The sequence below is a fragment of the Anser anser genome (genome assembly GCF_964211835.1).
Source record: "Anser anser genome assembly, chromosome: 3".
Taxonomy (NCBI): Eukaryota; Metazoa; Chordata; class Aves; order Anseriformes; family Anatidae; genus Anser; species Anser anser.
Window position 1 is genome coordinate 74,183,211 of NC_139722.1, and position 12,454 is coordinate 74,195,664.

General features: G+C 32.8%; 1 protein-coding gene across 1 annotated transcript in view; it reads left to right on the forward strand.

Annotated features, from left to right (window-relative positions):
- Positions 1–12,454, forward strand: part of PACRG (parkin coregulated) — a 220,782-nt gene that overhangs the window by 83,726 nt on the left and 124,602 nt on the right. The gene's annotated exons all lie outside the window — the stretch shown is intronic.

Sequence of the window (12,454 nt, forward strand, 5' to 3'; positions counted from 1 at the left end):
CATGAAGAATAATATGATTCTAAGACAATCTCTAAATAGAGACACTTTAAAATAACACATATATAATTCACTTTAAAATGTGTGCTGTTTAATGAAAACCCGGGAGGCTAGAATGTTTTTAATGAGATTTAAAACAGTCAAGGGATACATATCTGACAGGATAAAGTATTTCAAAAAAGCGCTAGGCTGCAGAAATGAGTAGTTGGAGGAAGTCAGCACTGCCCACTCTTCATAATCCACAAATCCATTTACTTCCTTTAGAAAGTGTCTTGGTTTCAGCTGGGATGGAGTTAATTTTCTTCCTAGTAGCTGGTATGGTGCTGTGTTTGGGATTTAGGTTTAGAATAATGCTGATAACACACTGATATTATAAAGTAGCAATGCAAAACATCTCTTGAAATGAGAAAATGAATTGAAGGGATGTTTCTAATGCCTGTGATAAGTTTATATCATATATCTGTGATAAACATAGCTGTGTAAAACAAGACTTACTTCATACTGCAGTGAGTAAACACATAATGAATACCACGTTCAATATCAGTTGAGAGAGATACTAGTGGCATACCTGAATTTTTCCCTTAAGCAATGTCACACTGTATTTTGAAAAGTCTTGTTACATTTATAAAATAAGCTTTATTTATCTTAAAGTCGGAGTATTCTTAATGGTTAAAATAGCTGCCAAACATAATTCTACCTCTGAAATATTAATTTCCTTTATTTTGCAATTAAATATATCAGTTTCTGCACATATAATGAAGTAATGCTTGTGTATTCTGGTAGGGAGAAGATTAAATAAGTTCCTTGGCTAGTCTCTTCTAGTCTCTTTCTACATTCGCTTTTTGGCATAGTACATCTTTTAAAGTTCCTTTGACATGTAGATAGTCAAATTACAATTTGCTTGGTTGCATGGGTAGTGACCGTTTTATTTCTGCTACTGAGTTACATGAGGAAAGAATTATTATAGAATGGTTTGGGTTGGAAGGGACTTTACAGACCATCAAGTTTCAACCCCCCTGCCATGGGCAGGGACACCTCCTACCAGACCAGGTTGCTCAAAGCCCCATCCAGCCTGGCCTTGAACACTCCCAGGGATGGGGCATCCACAGCTTCTCTGGGCATCCTGTTCCAGTGCCTCAACACCCTCTGAGTAAAGAATTTCTTCCTTATATCTAGTCTAAATCTGCCCTCTTTTAGTGTACAGCCATTACCTCTTATCCTATCAGTACATTCCCTGATAAAGAGTCTTATCTTCCGGCTTTTTTGTAGGTTCCCTTTTAATGGACCTTCTCTTTTTAATTTTTTTGTTATTCAGTTCATATATTTGACTGACAGTTATACATTGTACTTCAAACTGAATTTTGGGCCTGCTATAATGTTACTGAAGTTAATAAAAACTCGCCCATTCATTTTAGTAAGAATACCAGTCCTACATGAGAACAAAACAGATTGCACTTGAATTCAGTGAATACTGAAAATGTAGATTCATTGTTTTGTTACCCAAAGTGAATTTCAAATTACAATGATTGTTCTTTTTTTTTCAGTTCAGAGCTCTCTAAAATGTTATATCTTATTATCCATAAGAACTATATGCTTTCATACTAATTCAAAGGTCTGTTTGTCTTATTTTATCAGTGAATGTGTTGAAATAGGTAGGGAAAATATCATCAATGAGGTAAATATTTCTGCTGTATTCCCCTAGCATACCCTTGCAGTTTCCAGAAATCAGCAGTTTAGCAGCCTCCTAATCTGTTAAATCTGAGTATGTTAAATTCAACTTTTTGCATTTAAGAAGACTGCATGGACCTTCTATAATTCTTTTAAACTTATTAGTTTGATCTCCACAATATACTTTGTCAATAAAATCTGCAATTTCATTGTGCGTTGTATGAAAATAAAATGCTTTCTTTCATTTTCAGTTTGTTTGATTGTTTATTTTTCTCTTTTATTATGGAAAAAGTTGAAGTAATTTTATTTATTCACTCCACCTATTGTATTCATGCTTTCTGATGTATCCTGCTGAGTCATCTCTTTTGCTAAACAGAACAATTCTATTCTACTATTCTCTCCACTTTAAAAAAATAAAAATATGTGCCTCTGGTAATCGATGCTTCCTTCTTTATCTTCTCAACTTCTTTTACACACTCTTTAATGTTGTATGGCTAGAAATTTCTGCAGTAATCAAGCATTGTGGATTTACCATCTGACATAATGAAGTTTTATGATGAGTGTTTAATGTTTAGCAATATTTGCAATCATTTTGTTAGCCTTGTTGACTGTCACCAAACAACATGACTACATTTTCAGGGATTCAAAATCTTCTTGAGTAATACACTGGTAAAATTATGGTTATTTGATTGTTTTCCCTCATATATATTACTTCAAATTTATCAATAATTAAATTAATCTATCATATTATCACCCTTTTCTAGCTGGGAGGATAGTGACAGAAGTAAACTGAGCAAATCTTGATGATGATGATGATGAATGTAGGACAAATATTTAGGAAATGGGACTGCTCTTAAATTCATTCTTCTGTATTCTTATTAAAGTAGTTGATCCATGTGTGACAACACACAGATCCTTTCAAAATACATTAACACATCTGCTCAGAAATAGTCTACCATAAAGGTAAACTATCAGCTTGTAAATGAAAAATACATTGTAAGCAAAACTTTAGTTGCAAATCTCTAAACTCTAAAGGATAATCCAAATTTTGAGGAGAAAAATGGAAAATTTAAAACAGATACTAACTTTAAAACTATTCCAAATCACATAGATTAATGGGCAGTATATTTTCATATAATAGTAGAAGAGAGTCCAATGAAAATCACACTTTCTGAAAGCTACTGATAATTCTAACTGTATTGCAAGAATGAAAAGATGAGAGACTCCCCCTAAAATATGTGTTGATAGGTAGTACTTTCAGTTACTGTTAAAGTGTAGTAGCCCATCTTTATGTGAATTGTGTTTGACTATAATAAAACTAAAAATCTTAAAACAGTACCCCTTCTATCACTGACTGCCAGGCAGATGAAATCTAATTTAAGATTTTATTTTTACTCTAAAAATTGTTTTACTGCCACATTGTCATTAGTGTGTATTTTTTTAGCATTGAGTTTGGTTTTTCACAGTTCCTAATATCAAGCCTTTTAAGAATAGTGTTTTTCTTTTTCTGGTTGCGTGTCTTTTTGTTTGTTTCTTTTTCTAGTAATGGACTGTTCATTGTAGTTCAGTGTTGCTTGCTGCAGTTCATTGAATAGTTGTTTAAAATATATAAACCCTTCCACTTTCACCCTTTCAGTTCAGCTCTTGACTGGTAGTCTATATTTCAAATAATCAAGGTATTCTACTTTTATATCCTTCAGGACTATAGTGGAAAGGAGGTAAAACCTGAACCTTTCTTCAAGGGAGGACACAATTGATAAATGACACATAATCAAAGAAAAATATTGGTCTTTAGCAGCATAAGATGGAGTATTATCCATAATTGCTATTAAAGTTCATTCCCAAACAATGATTGGCTTTGTTTACTTTTTCTTTTTTATATTTGCTGCTGATATTATAAATGATCATATTTTCCAATGAAAAGCTATATTGTTCTGGGTGACAACCGTATAGAACTTGCATAGCTGTTCAGAAAAAGATTAACTTTTTTTTTTTTTTTTAAATAATGAGATGAGCAGATTAGACTGATGGAGCTGCTGCAACTAAAAGTCTGTTTTCTAGCAAACTGAAATAGTACTTTATAGAGAAAGAAAAAGTTCATGCTGGAAAACACATCTTTACACAATGCATGCCGTAATTTTCAGTTTGATGTAACTTTTTGTAATCTTTCTAAAGTAATAAGTTTTTAACACCTATTTTTTATTACATCTTTATTATTATTCATAGAATCAATATCAGAGCATGTCTAGACATTTTGGTCATTTGGAATATGTTTTGCAACACATACAACATATGTTTTAGGGTGTATGTGAATTTGTGGATTTTGAGGTTTTGTTTCTGAGATAGACTTGAAACATGCCAGTAGTAAAACTACAAGTCTACAGACTCATATTATTCTTAGCTGCTGCAAAGCAATAAATATGTGATTTATTAGTTTTTAACCTATATATCATGGACATCTTTTGTGCAGGAATGAATGCAGACTATTGTTTACTATCTAAATCAGCTTTGTCAGAGAAAAACTCTCCAATAATATTTTTAAGTCAAAATAGACTGATGAATTCTTTTGTGGCCTGTGATCAAACAATTATGAATGGCTGTTTTCTTTCTTATAATTGCATATTGAATTTGAAGAAGAGACAAAGCTATCCAGGCTGAAATACACTTTTTATTAAAAATGTATATTTGGCTTGCAGTCACTGTTTAAATCACTATCTACCTAATAAACTGATAGGACTTTTTATGTTCTGATTACTTTCTATTTAAAAATTTCTTTTAAGATGTTTGGAGTTTGTGTTTATGTTTGTTATATCAAATATTAAAATTAACCTTATCTGTAAAATATGGTGAAGCACCATTAATGCTGATATAATTTTGTGTATTTTCTTTCAGAGATCAATCTACAGTAATAAACAACAGTGACAAGTAATGCTATGGCCCCAAATAAAAGAAATAAAACCTCTTTAGGAGACATCAGGACATATTTGAAAATTGGCAAACATTTAGGAAAGAAATTAGTAGGCAGTATTGCTCAGACACCCAACTAAATTAGAAGATTAAAATATATTTTACTGTGGGGAAGAATTGTCATAAACTCCCAATATCAATAGAATCAATAGAAAATTGAGATTATATTACCTTTTTTTTTTTCTTCTTTTTTTTGAAATGTAAATTTCTGGTGTTCCTTAATTCTGTATCTAAATCCAAGATACCAAACTTCCAGTTATATGTCTCTTCTCAACCTCTTTCTCTTTAGTAATACGTATGTTCTCTGTGGGGTAATGGCCAAAAAATACTTAGATTGAACTCATGACTTCCTAAAAATAAACATTTTTTGCTGAAGTCAGGAAGATTAATATCTGAGTAAGTATTTCACAGTGTTTCACTAGAAGACAGAACTAGATAGAAGTTAGACAGATCACTGAAGATGTTTAACAGTTTGTGTATTACCTCACATTGCTAGACTACCAAAAGACATGAGAGACTTTCTTGTAAATACATTCACTAGGCAAATTTAGCTATGGTAGGTAGGCAGAAATTGGATCACCTCGGTTCAAATGCAAATAAATAAATAAAAAAGCACTAAAAGAAAACTTATTTTGCCTTTTGACTCTAAAGCATTTATCCTTCTGTTAATCTTTTACCATTAAAAAGGAATCACCATGAAATTAATATGTAATCAGCTGGATTTAATCAAAGGGTGCAATTTCTTCTACCTTATATAACTGATACAATGTAACATGAAAATCCTATTGAACATCCTGCTGATATTCCATGAGTTTTCTATGAGTAGCCTTTAAAAAAAGATTGTGGTAGGAAAATGTATGTAACATAATTTATTTGTGAACTTCTGGAAAGTTCAGAAACTCTGTCAGTTTCTATCCTCACAAAGGTAGAAAATAAAGTTTGTAAAATAATTTCTGAAAGGAGAAAAATTATGAAATAGATTGAAATGCAAGTGAAGGAAATTAATAGAGTAACGGGTAACAAAAGAATTGACTGATATACTTCTTTCTTTAGGATGTTTTGCATGAAGTATATTAATTAATTTTTAGATATGAAGCTGCAACAGGGTTGACTAGGATTAAGAAGGTGTAATGGTTTATGAGGCTAGAAGTCATAACAATGCATATTGCTTTGTGTTACTGCATTTTACTTTCTCAGTCTTTTAGAAAGCTGATGTGATCTGAATACAGAACGTAAAAACAGTGAGGCAAACATTTAGGAAGGAGAGAAGACTGCAAGAACTGTACAGGAAAGAGCAGGGAGTGTAAAAATGGGTTAGCGGAAATTAAAAAAAAAAAAAGTTTTGTAGAAAATAAATTTAGAACTTTATTTTAAAAGGTAGTAAAGAAAAAAAAGGGGGAAAGAAAGAAAAAGAAATAGAAAGAGGAAATAGATTCCAGGCAAAAGCCCTTCTAGCTGCTGAGGATGAAGGTAAAGTACTTCTAGGTACAGGTGTGGGGATGACCTCGGCTCTTGTCTTAGGCCTGTAAATCTTGTATTCTAATACATAAGCAGAATAGGCATAGGTTTAATACAGCGTAGTAGAAGAAAAAAGAGAAACTATTATTAAATTTAAACTGTATTTCCAAGCAAGAACTTACTCTTTTTCTATTAGCCAATGTCAATGTACACAAGTTATATTCTCATCGCTATATGACGTTATTCTTAACAGCAGAATGCTCGATGAAAGAAACTGCATTGAAGTGTTTACACTGAATCTCATTGAGTTTCTCAAATAAATTACAAAAATATCTGTTTGATGCTGCAGGAAGTCTTTTTTTTATTGAAATGATACTGGTTTTATATTTTAATTAATCTTTGAAATTGTTGGGGAGTTATGAAGATGCAATATGTTTATACAAAGCTAGTGACTATTGAGAAAATTGTCTCCTCATATGAGACATTACTTTGCCAAAGGAAGAGAACATACTTTTATATACATATACATATGTGCATAATAAATGTTTGTATATATATATATATATTTAGAAATATAAATATATTTCATTTTATCATTTTCCAACTCAGTATCTAGGCTATATAGTTTTCTTGTGTCAAAACATCTTTCATATAAATTAGAAATACCTCTTACCAGCATCAAAATAAACATCTACTCTGAGAAGTGATTATATAAAAATGTCAACTCCTTATTTGGTAGATCTATTTCTATTGTGGCATTTGAGTCATATCTGACACTAGTGACAAAAATATTTTTAATTCGGTTACCTAGCTTCAGTTATAGCAACAGGGATCTACAAAGAGATAAAAAGATTAAATAACTGAAGTCATCATATGTCTTAAAATGTCTGAATTTTGGGGGGGTGATGATTGATGAGGTATGAAAACTGATGACATTCATGCTCCGGATCACTTTCTTCCACTGATAAACCTTATAATCCAGGAAAAAGAGAAATAATTACTCAAGAAGAGTATGACATTTTTGAGAATACCTTTGTGCAAATTTCTAAATTGTTTTATTTCTTTAACTATTTTCTTAGTATGATCTCCAATCTGGATTAAAGTTTCCATTTTTATGGGAGAAAATGGAACACATTTCCATATCAGAAGTAATACAGCAAAGATCATCAACAGCTGAACCAAGTGTGTTTCCATGTAACAATTGCAATATCTTGTTGAGGTTCCAAGGACCTGACAAAAACTTTGAACAAACTCTGAAAGTAGCCTCACTTGAACACACTGAGCATGAAGAATCCCAGAATGAGAATAACAGGAATTATCAGGTCCTTGTAGAGAAAATGGGTGCTCTGTCAGGCTGGGGAGAGGGAGAAGCTTAATCTGTGTAAGTGTAGAGAAGAGATGAGTGAATCCATTTCAAAGATTTTGCAGGCACTAATGCGTGTTTCTTGAGGTCTGCTATAATCTGGCTACTCCATTCTTTTTATACACAGCCTGACTGTACCTGGCTCTCACTATGGACTTTGGTGTTATAGGTACTTTTCACAAGCAAGTTATTTGCATATGGCTTGGAGCTATTTTTCTGGATGACTGGAAAAGTGAGCAGCTACCATAAAAGTATAGAAACTGTGCCCCATCTGATATTCTTAGAGGACAGAATATTATGAGAATGGAGAGACTGAAACAGGCTGCCCAGAAAAATGTGAATGCCCCATCCTTGGAAGTGTTCGAGGCCAGGTTGTATGGGGTTTTGAGCAACCTGGTCTGGTGGGAGGTGTCCCTGCCTGTGGCAATGGAGTTGGAACTGGGTGGTCTTTAAGGTCCCTTCCAACGCAAACCATTCTGTGATTCTGTGATATGATGACCGATTTGATTCCATTAAAACTGCATTCCATTACACAGAACCTCTGACACTGCCAGTATTGTCTGATGGGTCTTGGAACATTATGGTAGTTAAGCGATGTCGGGTTTTAAAAAAATGGCCTTTCAATAGGAAGGAAATATTTTACTATGGTTATTTCTTGTTTTGTTTTGATCTGTGCAGTCTTCAATAAAAATTAATGCACATAAAGTTATTTGGTAAAGACTAAATATTTTTTCCTTCATTGACTGGAAAATGACAATTAGGCACAAAACTGGGTCTTGGGGAGAATGTACTCAAGATCCGCACTGCAGTACTGGTGTTTACCTTTGCAGGGGTGAAGCACGATTTCCTTAGAATGCTGTTAGAAGTTAGAAGTTAGAAGATCAGACCAAAGGTCTGCACTTACAAAGTGCTCCTAAATAACCCAGTTCTCAGAGTACTGATCAGCCATAACTTAAATTCAGAGAGTTTATCACCTTTGCAGTGCCGAAGTATTTGGAACCAATTATTTGACAGCATGATAACCGTCTAGACAGGAGAACTGAGGGAGAGCTGTAAAAAGGAATAAAAGCATTTCAGACTCTCTGCACTTGTCAGTGAACCTACTAATGGGCTCAGAATGATGCAGAAAGAGTTTTGAAGCCATATCAAAATTAAAAGTAGTTCTATCATATGACTTAGGAACCATAGTTTACTAATAATTTGCAGTTTAGTATATAGCTAAACAACTTATAAATACAAAGGTGAAGTCATGGGTGTTTTTTTCCAAAGTTGTTACTTCATGCGCTACAATTTTATATTCTCTTTGTTGTAGAATTTTCCACTCTAACTATCTTTATAAATAATGCTATAACCTAAAAAAGAATTTTTAATGGCAATATAATGAAGCATTTCACTAACAGGACATATGCTACAGATACTATGTTTACAAAAGCACTGTATGACCCCAAAAGCAATACAAGAATGAAATGATTTAAAATATAACTCACAAATCCCCTCCCATTACTTTTGTCAAACATTCTTTTATTCTGAAACTTTTAAGGCATGTTAGGAAACACCATCCATTGCTGATGAAACTTGAAATTACTTATATCTTTCTTACCTTTGGTGATTGCAAAATCCATGGCATAGTTGAGCTCGTGGCAGCAACTGCCCAGTGTTTCCAGAAAAGTTTGGTGAAATTTATATGGTTCCTGTCATTCCCTAACAGGCAATGAGTCCCACACTTCCTTTTCCTCTTCATGAGAGTGATTATAGCCTTTTAACTTTCATTTGTCTGCCATTTCCTCTCAAGTGAAGAAATTCTTCTATGATCCACCACTTCTCTACTTTTCCTGGATCTATTTGCATTTTAAGGGGCAGCGTGACTGATCTATATCTAAATAGATTCCCAAGAGAACACTTTTCCATTTCTGAAATATGTTTGGTGATAATAAGGGTTGTAGGAAGAGCATCTGAAATACCTTTTAGCAAGTGCAATTGATTTGTGCCAGTACTACAAAGCATGATATTTGTTTGTGTTTATAACAATTTATTTTTATTACCAAAACAATTAAAACGGAGACTAAGCTGGTTTAAGCAAACAACTTCATTTTAAATTCATTTATTTCTTTTTGAAGTGGAACACACCTGAATTGTAATGTGATCAAGCACAATAAAAGCTGCTCTGTGTTTTATGGATGGTAGAACTTTACAATCCAGGTATATTTACCATTATACCTTTTATGTCCTGAAAGCAGAGGGAAAGTTTCTGATTTAAAGTTTAAAACTTTCAGTTAGTTTTTACACCCGAAACTTTATGTATATTTAAGAGTACTCCATGTCTTTCACTGAATTCACCTTTATGCTTCTGTCTTTCTTGAAGTATACTTTCTTGAAATCCTTAAGTGTGATACTGTGGAAATTTTTGGAACTGAGCTCCATGAAGACTACTTATGAATGAGAGGCATGTATCGTGTACCAAAGACCTTCTGGTGTACATAACAGATCAACAGCCCCTGGCTCCCATTTTGCTTGCCTAATTCGGCCAGGTGGTCATATATACTATTAGTGGATTGAGAGAGAACATTTGTCTTCTCACTAGATAAGAAAACAAATACAGCCAAAAGATCTTCTAAAAATAAGTTCAAAGTTAAAATTACATTGAGAATTTTAAATAAAGACTTCTGTATTGATGGGAAAAAAAATAATATCTTCATTTAGAAACTCAAGTCACTAGCAATCACTCATTAGTCTCTTCTATAATTACTTTGTCAGAAAACTTTTTAACTAAAAAAAAAAAGTATTTGATGAATTTCCAACTTTATAGTGGGTAAGTTGAAGACCTCACTTTAAGCCTTTCTGAAGAATGGTTCATGTGAAATCATCTCAGTCAATGAAAGCATTCTTTATTTAAAAGGATAAAAAAAGCAAATAAAACAAATGGATTTTAATTCATTTGTAGATACCAGCCTTCAGTAATATTGCTACATCTTAGTGAGAAAAGAAGTTTTGGAAACAAAATTTCAGCACAATTTGTCTCAAAACAGTATCATAGAACTACTTTTATTCCACTTTATGAGAATAATAAAAACTGTTACATTTGGTATTATTAAGCAGTACTGAAGGAGTGCTATCACAAAGAGAAAAAAAATCAAAAAATCCCACTGTGATTAGAAGTTGATTTTTTTTCTTCATTCTGCTCTTTTCTACTATTCTGGACCTTCCAACAGTTCTTAAGTCTTCTATCAATTAATGCCTGTTAGATATTTGATACTCAGATTTTCTTTTTTTTTCCAGCTTAAGATATTGAAGGTAGAAATATGTTTGTGAACTAAAATTACTACATTTGCTCCTAATACTGTGTTCCTGCATGCTAAAGAAATGGGAGTTTCAAATAATGACTTCAGTATAAGAATTTGTGTCCCATCCCTAAAGTTCTTTGTTTAACAGGAAGATCAACACAGTAATGATTTAAAATCTCTTTTAAAAAAATGAAAGAGAATTTTGGCAGTGGGATGATCTCAGTGATATTAAAAATTTCTTGGCAGTTAGTGAATTATCAAGGTCTGCTGTTCCACCTAAACCTTTAATCTTGTGAAATTGTAGGCAATGATCAAGAGTACTAAGCTTTGAGTCACCAGGAGAATTTTTGGTGAGTGGCATTTAGCCTTACATATCAGTTGTTTTTCTCAATGCCTGTCTAGAACTGTACGTTTTTGCTTGCTTTCTCTCGTGTTTTCTGTTCTGTTGCCCTACCAATTAACATAAGTTATTTAAGTTTAAATGGGAAGACGTGACACCTTCTAACTAAGATGTAATTGCGTAAACATCTTTCATTCTCTAGTGCATATTTCTGTATTATTCAGAAGTAAGCCATACAACTGCATTAGAGAATTGTATTTCCTTGGGAAAACATGGACACTATCTCATAAGTCAAAGGAAAATTAAAGTTAATGTAATTTTTAGTTATTCAGGGAAAGCTTGAAAGGCAGTGAATTTTACATGTCTTTGAAGAAACAACCGTATTTTATGTTTAGAGGGGGGAAAAAAAAAACAAAGGCTTTATTTTTTAAAAAAAATCAACTTCTGTTTGTCATTATGCTTTACCAACTTGTTAATATAGGATGCTTTGTAGACCTGTGCTCTGTGAAATTATCAGTTTAAAGCTTGTTTCCTCTAAAATTTCTTGTAGATTTTTGCTCTTAGCTGCTGTTATTAAGATAACGTGATCTCCACTATGCTATCCAAGTAGTTTTAACAAAGTATTCAGCTCTTTTATACGTTCGAACACCAAATACATATGTATTTTAACCATACTGTTTTTCATTACAAACTGTCCTTCTATTGACCCAAAACTTTAGTAAAGAAACCAAAATAAACCCTGGATTTAGTGCATTGTTTCCTGCAGAAGTAAAATAGAGGGGTGAAGAAATAGTCACCAAACTTTCTTGTCTGTTTAAATCCATTGCTTTTATTCCAGAGATCCAGTTTTCAAAATCATTTTTATGAATTTTTGGTAGATGTTTCTCCATACCAGAACAGTTTTGGAAATTGCATTTTAATATGGATGATGGGAAATCTATTATATTTCTAGCAGTATCTGTTTTTGTCTATTTAGTAAATCGTAGTATATATTCAATAGCTAGATTCCCATTGTTAATTTTCTTTGCAAACCAAATATATTGCTTTTCTAAGTATTCAGATAACCTGTAACAGTGTCACATTTTCCATCAGACTTGTAACAGAGTAGTTTGTATAAAGAGCAATAAACATTCATATTTCCTTTTTGTCCTGCTCAGTTTATCACAAGGAATGATCTCAGTTCCATATCCAGTTCTATAGCCCTCTGTATACGCATATCCAAATCCAGCTCACTGTCAATAAACTAGTCGAATGCCCATATATTTGGAGAATTTTTGCTGATATCTGACTATACCCAGGGGACAGACCTCCACTGGTCCTCTTCTAGTCAAGATCTTTTCTTTCCTTGACTTGCTAGATTTCAAGGGTGTCCGGGTTCAC